The sequence below is a fragment of the Lagenorhynchus albirostris genome, chromosome 6 (genome assembly GCF_949774975.1).
Source record: "Lagenorhynchus albirostris chromosome 6, mLagAlb1.1, whole genome shotgun sequence".
Classification (NCBI taxonomy): Eukaryota; Metazoa; Chordata; class Mammalia; order Artiodactyla; family Delphinidae; genus Lagenorhynchus; species Lagenorhynchus albirostris.
In genome coordinates, this window is record NC_083100.1 from 29,271,261 (window position 1) to 29,298,140 (window position 26,880).

Sequence of the window (26,880 nt, forward strand, 5' to 3'; positions counted from 1 at the left end):
ATACCTTGTGAGATATCTCTCCTAAACAAATGCAGGGTTCTCCTTGGAAGGAGTTCCAGTAGGATGGATGGATGGGATTGGGGTGAGCCTAGAAGCAGGGAGTTTTGAGCTGAGGCCATGGCCCAGGTGCAGCGTAAGCTGATAATGCCGACCCAGATCTTGGCAGTAAAGGTGGGAGAACAAAGGGTAAACATGAGACCTTAAGGAGAAACTGTTTTTCAAATGGCAGGAAGGAGAGCTTTTCTATTTTGTAGATCTGTTTGCTCCACGAAAACCACTTACTTTCTTAATGAGGGTTAGGGTATCTTTTTTTCTTTCTCTTCAAAAAGCTATAGTTCTATCTAAGTTTTGGCCATAAGGCTGTATTCTCTCCAGTTATAAAATAGAATATCAGCAGGTGGTCTCAGAAAAGAATTTTCCTAACATGCTGTACACTTTGTCAGGAAAAATTTTTTCATACTGCTAGACATTTTCTTTCTTAAATCATGATTTCGTTTCCAGATATTTAAACCTTTATTTCCATTTAGTTTGCTTTGAAAAGCAGCAGATTAGCTGGAGCCCAAGATTGTCTATGATCAGCTGAACGGCAGAGAACACGGCCACAGTGAGAGAGCAGGGAACGAGAATCATTTGTCTTTTCAGCAAGCACACACAAATGATCCTTTCCCTGCCATATGTTCCAGAGAATTCTTTTATTTCCCTTCAGGTATTTGACCCCCTATTGAATAGAGGCATTGATCAAAGTTGAAGCTGCAGAGTGACTGATAGAATAGCTTCAGTTTTCAGTAAATCAAATGTTAAAAAAGAATCAAAAGCAGAATTCTTGATGTTTAATTCTTATTCCTGAGTCCCTGGCTTATGTGAACATGAGGATATTGCTTAATAATCTTGTGTTTCTGTTTCCTTCCCTTTCTTTCTCTTTTTCTTTTTTTTTTTTTTTTCCTTTTTAAAAAATATACACAGCCAAGAAATTCTACAATGAGAAATTGTTTTGACGTCCACTGACCTTGGAGATGGGACTCCTTAAGTAAAAATGGTGATTTGAAATAAAACTCCTGTGTCTATTTCTAAAGAATTATGATTTGGAAGGTTCATGTGAGGTGAAGGAGAACGAAAAGAAATAGACATCAAGTTGAGACGCTGTGCCAAACATCTGGAGGAGAGAATGAGAGCATTATGGGAAAACAGATGGAGGGAAGCTTGGCCAGATAAAATTAAAGGCAACACCACCCGGCATCTGACTAGCTAAGAGAACTCTCTTTAAAAGGAAAATATCTATAAAACCTGTACTTTGAATAGTCTCTTGACACGAAAATGCTTTAAAAAAAATTAGAGTTCTTATCAGGCCTTGAGGTTTACTTTGAAGGTTTTCATGTATTACTTACTGTGTGCATTGTTTTGTTTTATTTTTTAATTAGAAACAAGACCCTAATTGATAACCAAAAGGCTTATAGATAAAGACCTACACTAAAAATTATTTCTATGCTGTTTTAATTAACCTACTGAAATCCAATTTGGAAAATCAGGGTCTAAGTCGTTTGTGCGTGTGAGTTAAATATCTGTGTTTGTCAGGGGAAGCTGATAATGTTTCTTTGGGAATTGGCTTTACGTCTTCAAGAAAGAGCTTACTTTCATGTATGAACATTTTATCTATTAGCTATATTAAGCACAGGGCTAAAGGCTTACAAGCCTTGCAGAGGTACAGGAAAATGTTTAAAATCTGCTCTTAAAAAATGTGTTGGGTCCAAAATAAAACACTCTAAAATGGAAATTAATAATTATATCAAGAATATATAATAATATCAAAAGCAAGTTTACAAAGATGATTTCACATTTATACAACAAAATACTGTGTTGTATTTAATGTGACAAATGTGACAGGAGCCCTCTAAAATCAAGATGCCTGGGTCTTAGAGGGGTCCTAAAATAGCCCTACTAGTGGGGAGAAGCATCTCCTGCTAGTAAGAAATCACCCACACTCTTCTGCTATACATTCCTTTTGTAGCGCAAAAGGAAACAGGAGCCCTTTCCTTTAATAACCAAATTAAAAGGTTGGAGTCTCCAATCCATGAACTGGGAGATGTACAGCACACTCCTCAAGATTCCATGTTATCCCCCAGAGGTCTGTTGACATCCTAGTTACCTCTTGCCCAGACTTCCTGCTTCTTCTGAATTCTTTTTTTTTGTTTAATTTATTTTATTTATATATTTTTGGCTGAGTTGGGTCTTCGTTGCTGCGTGTGGGCTTTCTCTAATTGCAATGAGCGGGGACTACTCTTCGTTGTTGTGTGCAGGCTTCTCATTGCGGTGGCTTCTCCTGTTGTAGAGCACGGGCTCTAGGTGCGCAGGCTTCAGTAGCTGCAGCACACGGCCTTCCGTAGTTGTGGCTCGCGGGCTCTAGAGCACAGGCTCAGTAGTTGTGGCACACGCCTTCAGTAGTTGTGGTGCACGGGCTTACTTGCTCCGCGGCATGTGGGATCTTCCCGGACCAGGGATTGGACCCGTGTCCCCTGATAGGGCAGGCAGATTCTTAACCACTGCGCCACCAGGGAAGCCCCGTCTGAATTCTTGATCCCTGCTCACTTGTCCTTCTCCTGTGACTACTCTCCTCTTCCCATGCTATGTGCAACCACCTTCGTCTTCATTTCTTCCAAAATACACCACCAACATAAAAGCCATTGTGCTCAACAGACTTATCCGATTGTTTGGAAAGAATGAAGAGGGACTAGCCTCTCGTGGGAATAAACAACTGAATATTGAATGCAAGAGGATAGTGTACTTGCAGTGCCTCAGCCATCCACCCAGGGGAAATTTTTACCAGCACTTTCTTGTCTTGGGGCTCGGCCTGCCCCCAAATCGCTGGGGCACGCCATCCCTATCAAGATTCCCATTATCCAACTCTCCTTCTCTTCCAGCTCCCAGTACTCTGCAGAGAAAACTGAGCATTCTTGTTACAGACCACCTGGCTCATCTCACCTGGTGCTTTCTTTTGCACACCTAATGATGTCCATTATTGGACTCTCCCAATAAAGACATCTTTTGCCCTTCATTAAATTCTGCTACATCCTTGAAATGTGGGAAATGCTAAGTAATCTTCCTTTTTTTGGATAGTAATCTTTACCTTCCTGCAAGACTTCTAAGGAAGACCCACGTGCTCAAATTAACAAATGGCACATGTTCCAGCAAGCCTTCTTCCTCTGAATTTTTTTTTTTTTTTTTTTTTGTCTGAGGCTGAAAAAAAAGTCCTTGGAGATTCAAGTCCTTTGTTGCTTAACAGAGAAGACAGAGTGAAAAAAAACCACAAGACCCAGCTTTTGCTACCCTGGATCAACATATTTCAACTCAAAATACTGATTGAGTCCAGGGTAAGGAATTAAAGAATGGATTCTACAGTAGAGCCAATCGTCATTAGAAGAGTTAAATAAAAGAGACAAACATGGGAATGAGAAGCCAACAAAAGCCCCAGGGAGAAGATAATGTATGAGTTGAACCTTGAAGGAGAAGTAGGATCATTTCCCAGAAAGGCTAGGAAACCATTTTCTTCCGTTTCATTTGACTCAGGACATCTTGACTGAAAATATACCCTAAAAAAGTCCATTTTGTCTCAATGTAGTTTAAAGGACAAAACCACAATGTTAGTTTACTCCACAAAGAATGAAGAAAACGTTCACTGATTTTCACCAAATTTGCTAAACTATCAGTGACTCAAGATACTCTTTGATTCTGACTTGGGCTCAGTGCACTAATTTTTCCCAGTTAATCAATGATGATCATTTACAACCTGCCAAGGACAAGCACTGGCCTAGGAGACAGGAACAGACATGAGGGAACATACACTATAAGACACGGCCTTTCCGATAGCTGAGTGAGGGATGATACAGATGCAAATTAAAAATTGTAAGGACTTCCCTGGTGGCGCAGTGGTTAAGGATCCACCTGCCAGTGCAGGGGACACAGGTTTGATCCCTGATCGGGAAGATCCCACATGATGCAGAGCAACATGAACCCGAGCGCCACAACTACTGAAGCCCACACGCCTAGAGCCTGTGCTCCGCAGCGAGAGAAGCCACCGCAATGAGAAGCCCATGCACCGCAATGAAGAGAGTAGCCCTGCTAGCCACAACTAGAGAAAGCCCATGCGCAGCAACGAAGACCCAATGCAGCCAAAAAAAAATAAAAATAAAAAACTTTGTAAAACAATGTAGCAAATGGTAAATTAGAGATGGGCAGGGAGAGCCACGGGCACAGAGGGTGACCAACTCTCCCCAGGGATGTTGCGGATGGTTCTAAGAGGAGGTGACATCTGTGCTCCTTCTCAAAGCATCAGAGGAGATCATTGGATAGAGAAGAGGAGAGAATTCCAGACAGAAGAGGCAGCCTGTGCAAAGGTGGAGAGCACGGTAAGTGCTCTGGAGTTGAAGCTACACAGAAGGAGAACTCAGGAGGAAGCTGGAGAAGCTGGGCCATATGCTTTAGGATGCTTGTGCTCCAAATGTATTCTAAAGGATCCTGTGGATGGATGCCACTGAGAGGACCGGGACTGGTCAAGGCTAAGGGGGCAAAAGACGTGATGAGACAGGCTGAGCGTGCAAGGACTCTGCCTGCACCCAAACCCACTTCCACAGGGCAGGTCTGCTTCAATGTTTTATGTAACATTCCATATTACATTTCATTGGAGGGAAAAAAGAAGTCAAAGCATACCCAAAAAAGCCGGTGACAATGATGATTGTAGATGTGTGATTGAGAAAGACAATTCTAGCATCAGTTACAAAGTAGAGGGGAAGACATAAAGATTAATAAGGTGTTTATTGCAGTGGTGCAGGTGAGAGATGATGAAACCTTGAACAAAGGCATAACAGAGATCAGAAATAAAAGGTAATCACTACAAGATTGTCAAATGTACTTCAGGGCCATTTTGCAAGGTAGGAAAATGTTCTAGAGGTCTAAGATTGTGCTGGTGAGGAGGGAGAAACGCATAGTGCACATTTCACTTAGACCTGCGCCCCTTGCCATAGCAGGAGGGGCCACATGGCCTTATGGTCAATGGGTTAGAGGGGTCCATTTAGGTTGGTCTTGATGACCCGGGCTTCCTTATTGGTGGAATCCAGCTGACGGCTGGTAATTGGAGAGGGAACAACAAAAAAGTATCCAACACAGACTGGGAATCCCAAACAGGTTTAGTCGCTTCTCTGTCTCAGATGCAAATAACATTCTCCATGCAGAACCAGGGAATAACGTGCTTTGGGGAGTGGCTTCCCAAGTCTATTTAGGCGCCCCTGAGCTCACAGGAGTGGCTGTCCTCTGCCCTGCTCCAGGTGCACCAAGTGCCTACCCATAGCCTGCCCCATGCCTGCACTCTCTCTCCCATGGTCCCTTGACCTTGCTCATGCCTTCTTCCCTCGCCTCCCCTTCACCATGTCCCTAGTCCTCTATGTATTACCAGTCATCCTCTCCCACACAGTCTGTTAAAGACTCCAGAACTTGAGGATAGAGAAGGAAAAGGAGAGGGAGCCCATCATTGTAGGTGAGCCTAAGATTAGAAATGTGAACTATAATTAGACACTCGGTGAACTACAAAGATTAAACTCCTGCTAACTAGTCTCCTGTAACTCATGATGCTAAAGAGTGCTTCCCAAACTACCATAATATTTCAATATACATATAGATTCAGATATATAGATATAGAAATTGATACACATAGACATGTACATACAGTCACTCTATTCCCTTAACTTTGAAAGGATCCCAGTTATCCCAAGAAGAATAGAGGTAGTACACCCTTCCTTCCACACTGATAAATACTGTTCTAACTTAAATAAAGTATTTACATAATTAAGTGCTAGCACGTCAATTTTCTTTCTTAAAGTCACATGCACATTAACAAGTAAAATCTAAAATAGAGCAAAAGAAATCTGAAAAAAAAATCGCTATGATATACACCTGAAACTAACACAATATTGTAAATCAATTATACTTCAATGAATATATATGCATATAATCGGAAAAAAATTTTTTAAGTAAAATAGAGTCAAAGAAACCAAGACCCAGGGTACTATAGAGATTCATGGAGGGGCAGGGAACGTTTTTGACCTTCAGAGCATCTTTAGTGGTGGGTATTTCAGCTGCTATGTCTTCTTCAGTGGAAGGAGGGTGAGTCTGGCTAGCAAGAAAGAAAACCCAGAGGTGGGATTTGGTAAAGAGGGACATTTTGTTAACTTAAGAGATCTTCCTCCATCAAAGCCAAGAGTCTCTATTTGTTTTACAATAATTTCTTCTCCATCCTTCAGATGCTCTCACATTCTCTGTAAATCTTCCCCCTTTTCACACCAATCCATAATGATTTACTGCTCTCTGAACTACCATTATGCTGGAGTGGTTAAGATCTGCGGGTCTTGGGATCAGTCAGGTTTGAGTTTGAATTCTCATCCTGATATAAATTTATTGAGTGAATGCTGGCAAGTTATTTAACCTCTCAGAACCTCAGGGTCATAAAACCTAATATTCATAGGCCATTGACTCCACATCAGGCACTGTTTCAAGCACGATACTTACATTTTCTCATTTAATATCAACTCTATAAGGTAAGTTTCTCCATGATGATTCTTTTTTTTTCTGAATAAAAAAAGATTTTTAATTTAATACTGAATCTTTGAATTTATAGACATATGGGAAAAGGCTAATATACTGGAGTGAAAATAAGCCAGCATCTCAAAGATTACTTGACTTTTTAATTTGTTAAAAATGTAAAAATTCACTGGTACATACAAGGAAAAAACATGGAACACGTCACGAATTTGCGTGTCATCCTTGTGCAGGGGCCATGCTAATCTCCTCCGTATCGTTCCAACTTTAGTATATGTGCTGCCGAAGCAAGCACTCCCTGATGATTCTTATTTCATAGATGAGGAAATGGAAACAAAGAGAGGATCATCAATGCTCAGAAGTCCTATGGCTAGTAGCAGAGGCTGGACACACCGTCTCCCCACACCTGTGCACTTGTGGGTTGTAGTTAGGATTGATGACATCCTTAGCATGGTGCCTGGCACAGGGGAAACACTTTGTAAATGGAAATTATAACTACTAAGTGTCTATGTAGATTTTATTATCAACCACTTAACACTTAGATGTTCCCTTAGCTCTGTATCTGTCCCATCTTCCTACTGTCTTATAGCGTCCCTGGAGAAGGAGCCGGTCTCTTATCTAATTCCTCATAGCACAATGCTGGGAACCTAGGTGCCAGTGTACATGGACTAGTGATAATTCTAGATTGAAGCAGTGGCAATGGCTGTGGATTTCCCCCAGTTTAATCCAAAGGGCTCAGCAGCATGGCGGAGCATGTGCTTATACACATTCTTGTCTTGTCATATATGTGCTGGCTTGAAAACATGGATGAGTCACTGACCCTGCCATAAACCAGAGAGGGAAAGAAGGAAAAAGAGAAAGACAGAGAACAAGAAAGGAGGCAGGAGTGGAGGAGGGAGGAAGAGAGGGAGGTAAAGACAAAGAAAATCTGTCTCTTTTCGGAGCACCTTTAAACATCCTTAAGAGAAACTGGGATATTCATGTACTTGATGACATTTCCTCTATCTGTGCCAAACCCCACCTTCCAAGGGTGATTGCAGTTTGTATTAAGCACCATGTAGGGAAAACTTTTATCACTTTTAAACAGCAGACAGTGGCAAAACAACCAAGACTGTGGCAGTCATGAAACTCCCATTCTACTCTAACAGAGTTGGTATTGCCACCTCAGGAATCGGAGATGGAAGTCCTCTGGGAAGTTGTCAAGGAGGTTCTATTTTTGGCCCCCAGTCTGTTTCCACAGTGATTAGAAAAAGCTGTCCAGAACACAAGAAGTGGTTGAGGGCATCTGAAATACCCATGAAAGGGACACGGAAGGCACTCACATGTGTCAGATGGAGAAGACAATTTGAAACAAAAGGAAAATCTGGAGGCAGATTATTTAACATTCATTTATGCATTCATTCAACAAATAGTTGCTGAGTGGCTATTTGGTGCAAAGCCCTGCACGGGGCAACCCTATGGAGGATATAAATATTAAACAGGCTCAACTCCTGCCCTTATCTTGCAGTCAAGTGGGGGAGATAAGACATGCACATATTTATTATTTAGTGGTGTCATGTAAACGTCTGAGGTGGAAATCTGTGGGCTAAAAGGTTATATTAGTCATTCTACAGAGAGTGAAGACACAAATCAACCTGGCCCACAGCACATGGCATCAGCCTTCTAGCCTTTCCATAAACCAGTAGCACACAGGTCCTGTGCTGCAGACCCAGACTCTCAGGAAATGCAGTTACTCAAGTCCTCTCTCCTTCAAAAGGAGCAACGGCTGCTTAAATTACACTGAAAAGCCTGCATTCAATGGCAGAGGATTTCAAAACCCTAAAATGGGCAGATTCAGAATTTCAGGGAGGCAGTGTCCCAAGGTGGTTTAGCACAGAGGCTTTGGATGTGCAGTCCTGGATTTGCTTCTCAACCCTGCCTGCTGGCTCCTTGACAGTGAACCTCTCTAAACCTCTGTTTCCTCCTCTTTAAAATGTCAGTAGAGAAGATTCTCTCATACAATGTGCTCTGAAATAAAGTACACAGGAAAAGACATTGGTAATCAATAGAGTGCTCAAAAGACAGACGTTAAAGTTGACAAGGTCATTTTGGGTTCACAGCATTCTGTACTACCATACTAGGCTCTAGTCCTGCAGTCTGTCCTCGATTCTTCCTTTTGTGACGTGTGATACTTGGTTAGCCATTTCATTGTTCTTTTCCTCACTTTTTTTTTGTTGTTGTGGTAAAATACACCTAACATAAAATTTACCATTTTTACTATGTTTAAGTGCATAGTTCAGTGGCATTAAGTACATTCACATTGTTAATGCAACCATCACCACCATCCATCTCCAGAAACTTTTCATCTTCCCAAACTGAAACTCCATACCCATTAAACATCAACTTCCCATTCCCCTCTTCTTCCAACCCTTAGCAACCACTCTTCTACTTTATGTCTCTATGAATGAGACTGTTCTAGGTATCACATATAAATAGAAGTATACAATATTGGTCGTTTTGTGCCCAGCATATTTCACTTAGCATAATGTCTTCAGGGTTTATCCATGTTGTAGCATGTATCGTAATTTCTATCCTTTTTAAAGACTGAATAATATTCCATTGAATGTGTATATCACATTTTGTTTATCCATTCAACCATTGATGGATACTTGGGTTATTTCCACCTTTTGGCTACTGTGAATAATGCTGCTGTGAACACCAGTGTATAAATATCTGTTCAACCCTTTTTCATTTTTAAAAACAATGTCTTAAAAATATTACGCTGTATTTTTAAAACATCTTCTTATCCCTCAGACTGACAATATATTGATAGATAAGTTAGTTTCTCTTTAAACTATTCTGTGATCATGGTGGGAATATCAAGAAAGTTATTTTATTTTGGTCCTATAGAGTGTTCTTCAGTAAATCTTTATCATTGTAAAGCAAACACCCTTATAACCAGCATAAGTTTTGTTAATACAGATTGGCTATATTTTAAAATAAGTTATATAGAAAAAATGGGCACATATAGTATTGTTGAACTTTAAAAAGTATCACATTTTTCCTATAAGTAAATAAGGCATATAGAAAGAGGAGTTGGCTAACAATGGCCTATGGGCCAAAATTCAACCCACTGTCTAGTTTTTTTAAGACCTGCAAACTAAGAATGGGTTTCATATTTTTTTAATGGTTAAAAAATCATAAGAAGTCTAAAATGTCATGACATATGAAAATTATAGAAAATTCAAATTTCAGTGTTTGTAAATAAAGTTTTATCGGGACACAGGCACACCCACTCCTTTATGTATTGTCTGTGGCTGCTTCTGAGCTACAGTGGCAGAGCTGGACAGTTGTGATAGAGACTGCAGAGCCCTCAAGTCCTAAATATTTATGATCTAGCCCTTTAGAGAAAAAATTTGCCAACAGCTGATACAAATCATTGATCTAATTTCACTTCCTTATTTATAGTTGAGAAGACCAAGGCCCAATAAGCATCCTGTCAGACTGGAGATCACAAAGCATAGAGTCACTAAAAGAAATCCAGCTGTCCCAGCAGGCCACCCTGAGTTCCTAAACCATATCCCAGTGGATTCCTGGGTTAAAGCACAGTGGCTTACCTTCCAGCTGTACATCATGAACTAAAATCATCATTGCTTCACATTAATAATGCAAAAAAGTCTGTCTCTGTTCTTAATTTCCTCTGCTGAATGCTAGGGAAAAAAAAGAGATGTATGCTTAGCTGTTAACTTCTTTGTGAGGGTCACATTGGTTCATATCTTTTTTTTTTTTCTGCTTTTTTTAAATTTTATTTTATTTTTTTTTATACAGCAGGTTCTTACTAGTTATCCATTTTATACATATTAGTGTATATATGTCAATCCCAGTCTCCCAATTCATCCCACCACCACCACCCCCACTTTCCCCGCTTGGTGTCCTTACGTTTGTTCTCTACATCTGTGTCTCTGTTTCTGCCTTGCAAACCAGTTCATCTGTACCATTTTTCTAGATTCCACATATATGCATTAATACACAATATTTGTTCTTCTCTTTCTGACTTACTTCACTCTGTATGACAATCTCTAGGTCCATCGACGTCTCTACAAATGACCCAATTTCGTTCCTTTTTATGGCTGAGTGATATATTGTATATACGTACCACATCTTTATCCATTCACCTCTCGATGGGCATTTAGGTTGCTTCTATGCCCTGGCTATTGTAAATAGTGCTGCAATGAACATTGGGGTGCATGTGTCTTTTTGAATTATGGTTTTCTCTAGGTATATGTCCAGTAGTAGGATTGCTGGGTCATATGATAATTCTATTTTTAGTTTTTTAAGGAACCTCCGTACTGTTCTTCATAGTGGTTGTATCAGTTTACATTCCCACCAACAGTGCAAGAGGGTTCCCTTTTCTCCACACCCTCTCCAGCATTTGTTGTTTGTAGATTTTCTGATGATGCCCATTCTAACTGGTGTGAGGTGATACCTCATTGTAGTTTTGATTTGCATTTCTCTAATAATTAGTGATGATGAGCAGCTTTTCATGTGCCTCTTGGCCATCTGTATGTCTTCTTGGAGAATTGTCTATTTAGGTCTTCTGCCCATTTTTTGATTGGGTTTTTTGTTTTTTTAATATTGAGCTGCATGAGCTGTTTACATATTTTGGAGATTAATCCTTGTCCGCTGATTCATTTACAAATATTTTCTCCCATTCTGAGGGTTGTCTTTTCATCTTGTTTATAGTTTCCTTTGCTGTGTAAAAGCCTTTAAGTTTCATTAGGTCCCATTTGTTTATTTTTGTTTTTATTTCCATTACTCTAGGATGTGGGTCAAAAAAGATCTTGCTGTGATTTATGTCAAAGAGTGTTCTTCCTGTGTTTTCCTCTAAGAGTTTTACAGTGTCCAGTCTTACACTTAGGTCTTTAATCCATTTTGAGTTTACGTTTGTGTATGATGTTAGGGAATGTTCTAATTTCATTCTTTTACATGTAGCTGTCCAGTTTTCCCAGCACCACTTATTGAAGAGACTGTCTTTTCTCCATTGTATATCCTTGCCTCCTTTATCATAGATTAGTTGACCATAGGTGCGTGAGTTTATCTCTGGACCTTCTATCTTGTTCCATTGATTTATATTTCTGTTTTTGTGCCAGTACCATATTGTCTTGATTACTGTAGCTTTGTAGTATAGTCTGAAGTCAGGGAGTCTGATTCCTCCAGCTCCATTTTTTCCCCTCAATATTGCTTTGGCTATTCGGGGTCTTTTTCTGTCTCCATGCAAATTTTAAGATATTTTATTTTTGTTCTGTAAAAAATGCCATTGGTAATTTGATAAGCATTGCATTGAACCTGTAGATTGCTTTGGGTAGTATAGTCATTTTCACAATATTGATTCTTACAATCCAAGAACATGGTATATCTCTCCATCTCTTTGTGTCATCTTTGGTTTCTTTCATCAGTGTCTTATAGTTATCTGAGTACAGGTCTTTACCTACATAGGTAGGTTTATTCCTAGGTATTTTATTATTTTTGCTGCAGTGGTGAATGGGAATGTTTCCTTAATTTCTCTTTCAGATTTTTCATCATTAGTGTATAGGAATGCAAGAGATTTCTGTGCATTAATTTTGTATCCTGCAACTTTACCAAATTCACTGATTAGCTCTAGCAGTTTTCTGGTGGCATCTTTAGGATTCTTTACGTATAGTATCATGTCATCTGCAGTGACAGTTTTACTTCTTCTTTGCCAGTTTGTATTCCTTTTATTTCTTTTTCTTCTCTGATGGCTGTGGCTAGCACTTCCAGAACTATGTTGAATAACAGTGGCGAGAGTGGACATCCTTGTCTTGTTCCTGATCTTAGAGGAAATACTTTCAGCTTTTCACCAGTGAGAATGATGTTTGCTGTGGGTTTGTCATATATGGCTTTTATTATGTTGAAATAGGTTCTCTGTATGCCCACTTTCTGGAGAGTTTTTATCATAAATGGGTGTTGAATTTTGTCAAAAGATTTTCTGCATCTATTGAGATAATCATATGGTTTTTATTCTTCAGTTTGTTAATATGGTGTATCACATTGATTGATTAGTGTATATTGAAGAATACTTGCATCCCTGGGATAAATCCCACTTGATCATGGTATATGATCCTTTTAATGTGTTGTTGGATTCTGTTTGCTGGTATTTTGTTGAGGATTTTTGCATCTCTATTCATCAGTGATATTGGTCTGTAATTTTCTTTTTTTGTAGTAACTTTGTCTGGTTTTGGTATCAGGGTGATGGTGGCCTCATAGAATGAGTTTGGGAGTGTTCCTTCCTCTGCAACTTTTTGGAAGAGTTTGAGAAGGATGGGTGTTAGATCTTTTCTAAATGTTTGATGAATTCACCTGTGAAGCCATCTGGTCCTGGACTTTTGTTTGTTGGAAGATTTTTAATCACAGTTTCAATTTCATTACTTGTGATCGGTCTGTTCATATTTTCTATTTCTTCCTGGTTCAGTCTTGGAAGGTCATACTTTTCTAAGAATTTGTCCATTTCTTCCAGGTTGTCCATTTTACTGGCATAGAGTTGCTTGTAGTAGTCTCTTATGATGCTTTATACTTCTGTGTTGTCCATTGTAACTTCTCCTTTTTCATTCTAATTTTATTCAGTTGAGTCCTCTCCCTCTTTTTCTTGATGAGTCTGGCTAAAGGTTTATCAATTTTGTTTATCTTCTCACAGAACCAGCTTTTAGTTTTATTGGTCTTTGCTATTTTTTTCTTTGTTCCTATTTATTTCTACTCTGATCTTTATGATTTCTTTCCTTCTGCTAATTTTGGGTTTTGTTTGTTCTTCTTTCTCTAGTTCCTTTAGGTGTAAGGTTAGATTGTTTACTTGAGATTTTTCTTGTTTGTTGAGGTAGGCTTGTATAGTTATAAACTTCTGTCTTAGAACTGCTTTTGCTGCATCCCATAGGTTTTGGATCATTGTGTTTTCATTTGTCTCTAGGTATTTTTTAATTTCCTCTTTGATTTCTTCAGTGATCTCTTGGTTATTTAGTAGTGTATTGTTTAGCCTCCATGTGTTTGTGTTTTTTACATTCTTTCCCCCCGTAATTGATTTCTAATCTCATAGCATTGTGGTTGGAAAAGATGCTTGATATAATTTCAATTTTTTTAATTTACCAAGGCTTGATTTGTGACCCAAGATGTGATCTATCCTGGAGAATATTCCATGTGCACTTAAGAAGAAAGTGTAATCTGCTGTTTTCAGATGGAATGTCCTATAAATATCAATTAAATATATCTGATCTATTGTGTCATTTAAAGCTTGTGTTTCCTTATTAATTTTCTGTCTGGATGATCTGTTCATTGGTGCAAGTGAGATGTTAAAGTCCCCCACTATTATTGTGTTACTGTCGATTTCCTCTTTTATAGCTGTTAATATTTGCCTTATGTTCTGAGGTGCTCCTATGTTGGGTGCATATATACTTATAATTGTTATATCTTCTTCTTGGATTGATCCCTTGATCATTACATAGTGTCATTCCTTGTCTCTTGTAACATTCTTTGTTTTAAAGTCTATTTTTTCTGATATGAGAATTGCTACTCCAGCTTTCTTTTGATTTCCATTTACATGGAATATCTTTTTCGATACCCTCACTTTCAGTCTGTACGTGTCCCTAGGTCTGAAGTGGGTCTCTTGTAGACAGCATATATACGGGTCTTCTTTTTGTAACCACTCAGCAAGCCTGTGTCTTTTTATTTTTAAATAAATTTATTCATTTATTTATTTTAGCTTTGTTGGGTCTTCATTGCTGTGAGCAGGCTTTTTCTAGTTGCGGTGAGTGGGGATTACTCTTTTTTGTGGTGTGCTGGCTTCTCATTGCAGTGGCTTCTATTTCTTGTGGAGCATAGGCTCTAGGCCCGCGGGCTGCAGTAGTTGTGGCACATGGGCTCAGTAGTTGTGGCTCGCCGGCTCTAGAGTGCAGGCTCAGTAGTTGTGGCACGTGGGCTTAATTGTTCCGTGGCATGTGAGATCTTCCCAGACCAGGGCTCAAGCCTGTGTCCCTGCATTGGCAGGCTGATTCTTTTTTTTTTTTTTTTTTTTTTTTTGCGGTACGCGGGCCTGTCACTGTTGTGGCCTCTCCCGTTGAGGAGCACAGGCTCCGGACACGCAGGCTCAGCGGCCATGGCTCACGGGCCCAGCCACTCCGCGGCATGTGGGATCTTCCTGGACCGGGGCACGAACCCGCGTCCCCTGCATCGGCAGGCGGACTCTCAACCACTGCGCCACCAGGGAAGCCCCAGCAGGCTGATTCTTAACCACTGTGCCACTAAGGAAGTCCCAAGCCTGTGTCTTTTGGTTGGAGCATTTAATCCATTCACATTTAAGGTAATTATTGATATGTATGTTCTTGTTACCACTCTCTTAATTGTTTTGGGTTTGTTTTTGTAGGTGTTTTTCTTCTCTTCTGTTTCCCACTTAGAGAAGTCGTTTAGCATTTGTTATAGAGCTGGTTTGGTGGTGCTAAATTCTCTTAGCTTTTGCTTGTCTGTAGAGTTTTTGATTTCTCTGTCAAATCTGAATGAGACCCTTGCCAAGTAGAGTAATCTTGGCTGTAGGTTCTTCCCTTTCATCACTTTAAATATATCGTGCCACTCCCTTCTGGCTTGTAGAGTTTCTGCTGAGAAATCAGCTGTTAACCTTATGGGAGTTCCCTTTTAGGTTATTTGTTGTTTTTCCCTTGTTGCTTTTAATAATTTTCCTTTGTCTTTAATTTTTGTCAATTTGATTACTATGTGTCTTGGTGGGTTTCTCCTTGGGTTTATCCTGCCTGGGACTCTCTGCGCTTCCTGGACTTGGGTGGCTATTTCCTTTCCTATGTTAGGGAAGTTTCAACTATAATCTCTTCAACTATTTTCTCAGGTCCTTTCTCTCTCTCTTCTCCTTCTGGAACCCCTATAATGTGAATGTTGGTGCATTTAATGTTGTCCCAGTGGTATCTTAAGCTGTCTTCATTTCTTTTCATTCTTTTTTCTTTATTCTGTTCCATAGCAGTGAATTCCACCATTCTGTCTTCAAGGTCACTTATCCGTTCTTCTGCCTCAGTTATTCTGCTATTGCTTCCTTCTAGTGTATTTTTCATTTCAGTTATTGTATTGTTCATCTCTGTTTGTTTGTTCTTTAATCCTTCTAGGTATTTGTTCTTTAATTCTTCTAGGTCTTTGTTAAACATTTCTTGCATCTTCTCAATCTTTGCTTCCATTCTTTTTCCAGGGTCCTGAATCATCTTCAGTAGCATTATTCTGAATTCTTTTTCTGGAAGGTTGCCTATCTCCACTTCATTTAGTTGTTTTTCTGGGGTTTTATGTTGTTCCTTCATCTGGTACATAGCCCTCTGCCGTTTCATTTTGTCCTTCTTTCTGTGAATGTGGTTTTTGTTCCACAGGCTGCAGAATTGTAGATCTTCTTGCTTCTGTTGTCTGCCCTCTGGTGGATGAAGCTATCTAAGAGGTTTGTGCAAGTTTCCTGATGGGAGGGACTGGTGGTTGGTAGAACTGAGTGTTGCTCTGGTGGGCAGAACTCAGTAAAACTTTAATCTGCTTGTCTGCTGACGGGTGGGGCTGAGTTCCCTCCCTGTTGGTTGTTTGGCCTGAGGCAACTCAGCACTGGAGGCTACAGGTTCTTTGGCGGGTCTAATGGTGGACACCGGGAAGGCTCATGGCAAGGAGTACTTCCCAGAGCTTCTGCCGCCTGTGTCCTTGCCCCCATGGTGAGCCACAGCCAATCCCCGCCTCTGCAGGAGACCCTCCTACACTAGCTGATAGGTCTGGTTCAGTCTCCTATGGTGTCACTGCTCCTTCCCCCGGGTCCTGATGTGCACACTACTTTGTGTGTCCCCTCCAAGAGTGGAGTCTCTGTTTCCCCCAGTCCTGTCAAAGTCCTGCAACCAAATCCTACTGGACTTCAAAGTCTGATTCTCTAGGAATTCCTCCTCCCATTGCCAGACCCCCAGGTTGGGAAGCCTGACGTGGGGCTCAGAACCTTTACTCCAGTGGGTGGACTTCTGTGGTATAAGTGTTCTCCAGTTTGTGAGCCACCCACCCAGTGGTTATGGGATTTGATTTTATTGTGATTGTGCCCCTCCTACCATCTCATTGCAGCTTCTCCTTTGTCTTTGGATGTGGGTTATCTTTTTTGGTGAGTCCCAGTGTCTTCCTGACAATGATTGTTCAGCACTTAGTTGTGATTCCAGTGCTCTCACAAGAGGGGGTGAGCACACATCCTTCTACTCCACCATCTTGAACCAATTTCCCTGATTCATTCTTTATATGTGGACCTTTATCTCTAATTTCTTAAGCACCATTTCATATGATGAAATAATTCCCAGTTGCTTTCAGCATAAAGCCTAAATTACTGAATATGTTATAAAGCTCTTCTTGACTTGGCTTCAACTTACCTCCCCAGTCTTATTTCCCCATCCTTGCCTTCCTCCCTTCTCTCTTTGTCCTCCATGCTCACAGGAATTCTGTAAACTCTCAGTACCCACTGCAGATGAATCTCACCTTTAAGTCTTTGTTCATGCTGTCCCCTGACCAGGGAAGTGTTAGTCTCCTCATCCATCCAGCAAGGTTCTCTTCATCCTCCAAGATCCACCCCAAATGCCTCACCCTTTGAGTAGTCTCCCCGTTCCTGCCACAGGCAGAAGTAATAACTCTTTCACTGTACGTTTTGACTAAAATCATTTGAGGAATTCTGTATTAAAACATCTGAATTTATTATGGGACTAGACAAGAAGTTATTTCTATAGATTAGCAGACAATATGACATCCAAGGGGAAGGTCCATAGACATTTCCCAAGCTTTTAATTCACAGAGATAAGAATCAATGCCATTTGGTCATCATAAGTCACAGAAGCTTATACTGTCTTCATGTGCTCTTACAGCAGGTTTTGCCATAATGTGTAGACATGGTAACTACAATTTCTGAGTCATGGTGCTTTACACTAACATGTACAAAGCATTATGTTATGAAAACAAAATATTTTGTAGTGTTTGTTTTGAGCAGGCGTTCTAAAAACTAGAATAATGAACTCAGAGCCTCATTTTGCTTGGTTGTCACCCAATAAAAAACCTTGACAGAAATGAATTCTGCATTTGAGTTTTCTTCACTCTTGTTTGACTGATAAGACTTCAATGTCAACACAAACTCAGCTCATAAAAAGCTTCCTGAAGATGACATGACGTATAAGTGAGACTACAGGGAGTTTATTTTTTTGGTGTAAACTATGGATTTAGGTCTCCATGTATTACGATAAATTAGATCACTAGTGACTAAGGTAAACATAAGTAGCATGTTCAATAGGCCCTTAGGATCATTTCTACTATCATTTCATTGTCTCCTTGTTGATTTTCTTTCTCTTTCCTAGTGACCACAGGGACAATTTCCACCGGGGTGAACTTCAGAACAGCCATCCATATTTTAGCACTCCTGAAATTTTCTCTAAAGATAATTGTAGAGGTAAAAAATTGACTTCTGTCAGAATACCTTGAGTCCAAGCCTTTATTCCTACCATTGACTGTTATTTTATCGAGTCAATCTTTCTTTGGGCTATTTTCTTACCAGTAAAATAGTCATAGCAATTCCTACCTCTCAGTTTGTTTTTTGAGAATTAAATTATGTGACTTGTTTTCAGAGCTGGGCACACCAATTAAAAGTATTACATTTATTCAGAGGGTGATTCATCTCAAACACATCCTGCCAAATGGTCACCAAGTGCCAACGCATTACCATACTGCATTGTGCCTAGTGAAGAGAAAGGGGCCATCTCACATCCAGCTTGCAGAAAGGCAGGAAAGAAATAAGTATATTAAGTAAAAACTGTGCTGGGGGACTTCCCTGGTGGCACAGTGGATAAGATTCCACGCTCCCAATGCAGGGGGCCTGGGTTCGATCCCTGGTCAGGGAACTAGATCCCACATGCATGTCGCAACTAAGAATTCGCATGCCACAACGAAGGAGCCCATGTGCTGCAACTAAGCAGCCGGCGATTCATGACTAAGACCTGGCACAACCAAAATAAATAAATAAATAAATTAAAAAAAAAAAAAAAAACAGTGCTGGATGACACAAAGGAAACAGTGCTGGATGACACAAAGGAATGGACATGCTCTCCTGAGAGAGAAAACACCTTCATGGAGCTTGCCATCCTTGTACAGCACTATCTAAGAATCACGTGTGAAGAATGATCTTATGCATTTTCTATAGCATAAATGTTGAGAGTAGAGAATCTGTCTTTCCGAGGAAACCCCAAGTTATACCTCTGTTTCAGACAGCAGCGCTAGACTTTGTAGATTCACTCAATAAACATTTATTGTGGGCCACACATTATGTATGCTTGGTGCTATGATTGGCACTGGAGAAAGATAGAGTCCCTGCTTTCTGGAAGCTCAGAGCCAAGCCTAGAATAGAAGAGTAAAAACAGAAGAGTCCAGTGGAACATGTGAAAACATGACAGAGGACGTGAGCTCAAAGCGAGATGAGGGCACAGAGGAAGGGAATAGCTCAAACTAGAGAGGCAGCAGCTGGAACGAGGCTTCCCAGGGCAGCCATGCATAAACACAGTACAGGCATGAGAGAGCACAACCGTTTGGGATATTGTAGGTGGTTCCATACAGTTGGAGCAGAAACTTTGCATTTTAGGAGACAAAGAAGAAGAAAAACCAGCCCATAGAGATGGGCTTCATGTGCCCTTCTAAAGATTTGGGATTATGTCCTAAAGGTTATTGGGTTACTAAAAAAGGATTCTAAACAGAGGAGTGATGCATCCATAAGAAAATGTTACTATATGTTACATTTAACTTTTAGAATGTCTATATACATATAAATGTATAAACCATAAGTGTGCAGCTCGATAATTTAGAAATTATATCTTAGGAGGGGGCTTTGTTATTCTATAGTAATTTACAGTCACTTGGGCTGTTATCTCCTAATTTGGTACTATAAGAGTTTCCTTCTTCCTTTGAAGGCAAGTCTAAATCTAAAACTAAAGTTTCAACTGAAAATGAAGACATATTTATTCTGGCCTAAATTATGATAGAGTCCTACATCTGAAGGGTGTAAGGGGATTCAGCAAACATGATATTCCTAAGAGCAGTGTGACTGTCAGGCTTCATTCTGGCAAAGGGCTTGGATAATGGAGGCGGATGGGAGAGGCGCCACCCTGTACGGTGGGACGGGTGGGACAAATGTAGAAATGAGACCATCAAGGCAGAGAACCCGGGAAGAGCCCTGCATCCAGGCCTTCCTGAAATGGATTTCCCTGGAGGACCCTGCTCTCCCGTAGAAACCAGGTCCTTTTGGTTTCCATCTATTCCACTTCCCAGCGGTACAAATTAATTGACTCCATTGATAAAGATCAGCATCTTTTTGCCTTGACTCCCCCACTGCTCTGGGCCTCTTCCTCGGCCTTTAATGCTTACCAATAATTTCTGCTCATTTCTTTTTTTTTTTTTTTTTTTAGTGGTACGCGGGCCTCTCACTGTTGTGGCCTCTCCCGTTGCGGAGCACAAGCCCCGGACGCGCAGGCTCAGCGGCCATGGCTCACGGGCCCAGCCGCTCCGCGGCATGTGGGATCTTCCCGGACCGGGGCACGAACCCGCATCCCGTGCATCGGCAGGCGGACTCTCAACCACTGCGCCACCAGGGAAGCGCTTCTGCCCTTTTCTAACTGCACTCACGGCGTTGCTCTGTATATGAGCTCCTCCTCCCGCTAGCATCTGCTGCTGCTGCTGCTACAAAACACAGTCCCTTTGGAGTGGTTTGCTCGCTATCCCTGACCTTGCTGGGCTAGGTAGGCCACTTCCCAAACTGTTAACCAGCCTGTAGTTTGGCTTTGCTGGTGTCTCTCCTGGTCCAGTCACTGGGGCCAGGGCAATAGGACAGGTGAGGCAGAATATGATTCCTCCACATGAGGAATTTCCTGGGCTGTTCCCTAAGCAGGGCCTGTGAGCTTGAGATTCCCCTCCAGATTTGGGATTGAGGCAGACATATATCTATCTGTTTTCCACAGTGGCAACAACCCACCTTAAAGTAGTTCTATGGCAGCTTTAGAGTCCAAAAAATGCTGCAGGAGGACAGTATAGGGGCAATGATTGCTTCAGAGGAAAAGGAAGAATGCATTTTTTACCCCCTTCCGAGACTCCTTGAGTGTTGGTTTAAAATTATGTGAACCGGGTCAGGTTTCTCCCCTGTTTAAAGCTTCCCAAAGCTTTCCCACTGCACTCAGAATAAATCTACTCTCCTCCGCAAGGCCACTCAGGTGCTGCCTGACCCAGTCCCTGCTTCCTCTTCAACATTGGCCTGGAATTCTTTTCCACTCACTCACCACCCTTCAGCCATACCAGCCTCCCTTCTGTCACTCAAACACTACAGCTCTTTCCTCAGCTCAGAGTATTTGTACCCGCTGTTCCCTCTACCTGGAACTCTCCCTTCAGCACCCAGGGGATTGAATCCTTTCTGTTCCAACTTGAATGTCACCTCCCCAAAGAGATTTTCCCTGAATCAGAAACTCTGAGGATGCTGTGAAGTGAAATTTATGTTTTCTGACAAGACAAGAAAAATTTAAACATAAAAAAATTTTCTCTGCCCTTTGGCCTCCTCTCTCCCCTCTACTACGTACTGTGTATCTGCATTCGGCATTGACCAAACCTTCCTCATCGGCAGAAATTCCTGCTCACCCATAAAGAGCAACTTCTCTTAAGACAACTCCTTAAAGATAACATTCCTTCTTGATAAGGGGTGGCATGGCACTCAGATCCGGATTATGTAAACTGTCAATAATAAGTCATTTGATGTACAGTCCTCTGTCTCAAAGAAGCTTATATAACTGTGTCTTGACTTCTAACAGGCAGAACAGTTCTCTGAGCTTTCTGAGTTGCTGTTCCTGGGTTATAATCCTCAAATTTGGCTCAAATAAAATTTCCACTTCTTTTGTAGATTGACTATGTATTCATTTTCATCGACAGTGGGCACAGCACACACTGAACTTTGAGAACCCTAAGAGAGCATATGAAAAGAATTCTAGTTTGAGTCAGTGAGAGTCTGAGTTCTAAAGGACTTACGTGCCACTACAAATTTATCAGATAAGTAAATATCCTATATCTATATCATTATGCACTGTTCATGTGAGAAGTGCTATAAAGAAAACAGGATAGGGGCTTCCCTGGTGGCGCAGTGGTTGAGAGTCCGCCTGCCAATGCATGGGACACGGGTTCGTGGCGCGGTCCGGGAAGATCCCACATGCCGCGGAGCGGCTGGGCCCATGAGCCATGGCCACTGAGCCTGCGCGTCCAGAGCCTGTGCTCCGCAACGGGAGAGGCCACAACAGTGAGAGGCCCGCGTACCGCAAAAAAAAAAAAAAAAAAAAGAAAGAAAACAGGATAAAACAGGGACCAATGATGATAGTGTGCTATGAACCCCGAGGTTCCCCCAAATCTATTCATTTATTCATTAAACAGGGCAGTGGCCTTGGCCGAGTGTAACTGAGGTAGGTTGGTCAGAGAAGCGTGCTGTGCTCCTGAATCTGCTCTGAGTTGCGATGTGAGTCTGGAGGTGTCTATGCATCTGTGAGGAGGGCGGTCCAGGCAAAGACCTTAAAGCAGAAAAGAGCTTGGTGTGTCTGAGAAACAGAAAGGAGTCCAGCACAGAGCACAGAGCTGGGATGCGGAGAGAAGGATAAGAGTGCAGAATGAGGCACGAGCCATACTGTACGTGGCCACGGTGGATGGTTTGCATTTCATCCCTCTTGCAATGGGCAGTCCTCAGTATTTTAAGCAGGCAGGTGGCATGAAGGGATTCTTGGTTTTAAAAGATCACTCTGGTTGCTCTGCAGAGAACGGATCATGAGGGTAGAGACATAACTGATAATTTCTGTTTAAATATTTGTTTATTTTGAACTTTGTTTTATTGAAGTATAGTTGATTTACAATGTTTCAGGTATACAGCAAAGTGATTCAGTTATATATATACACACACATATTTTTTTTTTCGGATTCTTTTCCATTATAGGTTATTACAAGATACTGAATATAGTTCCCTGTGCTATACAGTAAGTCCTTGTGGTTTATCTATTTTATATATAGTGGTGTGTGTCCGTTAATCTGAAATTCCCAATTTATCCTTCCCTCCCCCTCTTTCCTTTTTGATAACCATAAGTTTGTTTCCTATGTCGGTGAGTCTGTTTCTGTTTTGTAAATAAGTTCATTTGTATCATATTTTTAGATTCCACATATAAGTGATATCCTTTGCTATTTTTAATAACATACTTATGAGGCTTACAGTGTACTCAGCACTGCTTTAAACGCTTTGTAAACTATTACCAAATCCTGTAACACCCCATGAGGTAGATACTATATCACTCACCCCACTCCACTTTTTGAACGAGACAACTGAGATTCAGAGCGATCAATAAATTTTCTGAGATCGGACAGCTGGTAAGTGTCCAGGACTCAGACCCAGGCCGCAGGAATTCAGCGTCTGGGCTCATAACCACCATATGCTAAAATAGGTATACTGTCCTTGCCCTCCCTCCCGACAAAGGATGGCTTTGAGCTTAAAATAGTATGCTCTGGTAAAGTGCTTTGAATATTAAGAAGGGTACTATGTGGATTTAACAATGCCATTAGATTGTATAAATTTAAACTCATTAAACAAAGCATAATGAATTGGCTGCTAATCTGTATATTGTGGTTAAAAGCAGCACTAATGTTTGCAACAAGAAAAACAATTAGCACATTCATTAAGTAGAGTCCTGCTTACACTTCACTCATTAACTTTAATCATCTATGAGGTGCTTGAGCTAAACTAACCTGTCAGCCCCAGAGTCATTAGTGCCTGTCTGCCAAAGATGATGCTGTAATTTTTAGGGTATGTTTTAATTTTACAGACTAACAAAGAACCCAGCTCAGTCACTAATTTCCCTAATGGTACTCATGATCAAGATAGTGAAAATTATTTAAGCTAAGAAGTTATTATCCTTCACGATAGCACCATTAACTGGATCCTAATTAATAGTTACATTTTTTTCCCTTCGCTTTTCAAAATATTATAGCTCCTATTTGGCCTTTAAATAGCAATATGCATTCTTAAACCGAACATATCAATATTTCTAAGCTGGTGTAATTCTTAGGTCTAAGTCAACACAGAGAGCTCCGTATGTGACACTGGATAACCAAGACAATTTAGGAGAATTGTTCTTAATTTTCTGAGGTATGACAGATACCTTTGAGAATCTGAGTATACTATGGACCTCCTCCCAAGAAAAATGTACTTGTAGACAATTTCAAGAGATTCACAAAACTCCTGAAGTGTATCCTTGGATCACTAGGAATCCCAGCGTAAGAATCTGTGCTTTAATTTAACTTGACTGTTTAGAAGCAACCAAAGTTTATCCCTAGTTGATGATAAAAGCCTATCTTAAAAGATGAATACTAACAGGTATAGAAGGGAGAAGTAGAAAACTCACCGCTGGGATACTAGATGGTTTTAGTATATTATTGATACTAGATGGTTTTAGTATATTATTGTTTCTTTTCTTAGATGATATCATGGTATTTGTTATTCAGGAGAATGCTCTTATTTTTAGGAGATGTTTGTTAAAATATTTAAGGATAAAGTGTCATGAAGACTTGAATTTACATTGAAAAGTTTCAACAAGATAAAGAGATGATAGATAGATGGATAGACAGATATATACATACAAACATACACACATTTATGGACTGAATTGTGATTCCGCCCCCCACCCCCCGCAAATTCATATGTTGAAACCCTAATCACCAATGTGACTGTGTTAGGAGATGGCTTTTAAAGAAGCAACTAAGGTTAGATAATGTCACAAGAGTAGGGTCTTTATCATATAAGACTGATATCCTTACGAGCAGAGAAAGAGACAGGAGGAGTACGCATGCACAGAGAAAAGATCATGTGAGGACACAACTGGATGGCAATAAACTTCACAATTGGAGAAAATAAAATTCTTTTGTTTAAGCCACCCATTTTACAGTATTTTGTCATGGCAGTTCTAGCTGCGTAAGATAGATGGGATGGATAGATAGATGATAGATAAATAGGTAGAGAGATTAAATATGGGGAAATATTAATAACTGAAGAAACTAGGTTGTGGGTATGTGCTACTTTATTATTCTTGCAAATTTTCTGTTTGAAATTTTTATAATAAAAATTAGGAGGGGAAGCCTCCTTGCTTTTGAGCACTTGGGGTATTGGAAAAGAAAGCATTAACGTCATTTTAAAGTCCAGGGGAAAAAGCAGAATTTACGTGGATATTCTTGAACAGAAGCTAATATTAGCAGATTCCAATGGAATAGAAGTTTCAGAGTTGTTCTAGAAATAAGATTGGGGAAGAGGTTAACGAAAAAGGAATGCCTTGGGTTAGGATTATAATTTTCTTAACCCATTTTAATTTCAAGTAAACTGAAACTTCTTACAGGTTTTCTTTATTTCATATTTTCTATGTACAGCTATAACTATCGGCCTTGATCACTGGAGCATTAAATTTTGAAGAACCTGTTTAAAAATACTGATCTGATTTATGGCCTGCCAGAGTTTGAAGATAGTACCAGTAGATATGGCAGGAGGAACTGATGTGGAACAAGGCCCTCCCACTGCAAATGTAGGATCACTGGATACAAGGAATTTTAATGCATTGCTAGGACACATAAGAAAAAAAATGCATAAATGGAGAGATGTACTACAGTCCTGGGTGGAAAAACTATTAAAGATATCAGTTTTTTCCAAATCTATATATAGAGTCAATATAATTCCAATCAAAATCTCAATCAGATTTTTATGTATCTTGATTCTAAAATTTGTATTGAAGACCAAGGTTGCCAATAGTAGAAAACAAAAACAATGTATATAAAAAGAAAAAAAGGTTGGGTGACTTGTCCTGGCAGATGTTAAGTTCTGGTTATGAAGATAACATGATAGTATGTTATTGGTGTGGGAAAAATAAATAAATGAACAAAGTAGCCCAGAAACTGAACCACACATATATTGATATATCATAGAAGGGACTTTGCATATTAGTGAAGAAAGGATGGATTTTTAAATAACTTGTGCTTGGACAATTGGCTATGTATATTGAAAATATAGAGCCAAATCCCTCACAATATAGCCAAAAAATCTTAAAATTTCAAATAAAACTTTTCTTGATAAACTTAGGCTAAGTAAAGAACTTACTTCAATATGACCAAATAAACAAACAAACTGTAAAGGAAAATATTGATATTTTTGAGTACACCAAAGTTTAAAACGTCTGTACTTTAAAGGACCTCATTTAACAGGTGAAAATAATCCACTTATTGGTAGAAGATATTGGCAATACATACAGTAAACAGAGGCTTAGTATGCAGAATACTTTGAACTCCTCAAAGTAAAAAAGGCAACTAAGTTGATGGGCAAAGGCATGAACAAACATTTCACTGAAGAGGAAAACAGAGTCAAAAACATATGAAAATGTTGTTCCCTTATCAGAAATCAAGGAAATACAGATTGAAACCACAAATAGATGCCATTTATACTCACCAGATTGAAAGAAAATGTAAAGTCATACAGTCCCACGTGTTGGCAAGGATGTGGAGAAACAGCAACACTTAACACACACACTGATGGGAATGCACATTGGCTCATCCACATTTTCCAATAAAGTTAAAAAATTCATATACCCTGAGGTTCAGCAGTTTAATTTCAAACAAATACCATAAAGAAAAGTTTTCGTGTGTGCAGCAAAAGAGACATGCAAGAACATCCATACAGTGTTGTTCATAATAGCAGACAACTGGAGACAACCTAAATGGTCATAATGACACTGAATAAATATCTATATCTAGATAGATGATAGATAGATAGGTAGATAGATAGATAGGCCCCTTAATATTTTAGTTTGTATTTCCTATGAAAGCTTTTCTCTTTTTTTTTTTCCAAAAAAAATAACAATTTATTTTGTGGTACAGAAAATTTTTTCTATAGAAGGTGATTTCTAATTCCTTGATCTTTTTTTAAAAAATAGATCTTTATTGTAGTATAATTGCTTCACAACACTGTGTTAGTTTCTGTTGTACACCAAAGTGAGTCAGCTATATGCATACATATGTCCCCATTCTCTTATAACCACTGTATAGCACCGTTATCAGCATCAGGAAATTTAACAAGGATACAGTATTTTTACCTAATTTCCCATCCATAGTCAATAATCTTAGTCAATAAAAATCCATAGTCAACAATCTTCTTATGTTTCAATAATGTATCTTTATCCTCCAGTATAG

General features: G+C 39.9%; 1 non-coding gene across 1 annotated transcript; it reads right to left on the reverse strand.

The window, feature by feature from the left end:
- Positions 1–6,770: 6,770 nt before the first annotated feature.
- LOC132522532 (U6 spliceosomal RNA) lies at positions 6,771–6,877 on the reverse strand. The gene has a single exon (XR_009541272.1). It is a non-coding gene; the product is annotated as a U6 spliceosomal RNA (small nuclear RNA).
- Positions 6,878–26,880: the final 20,003 nt, after the last annotated feature.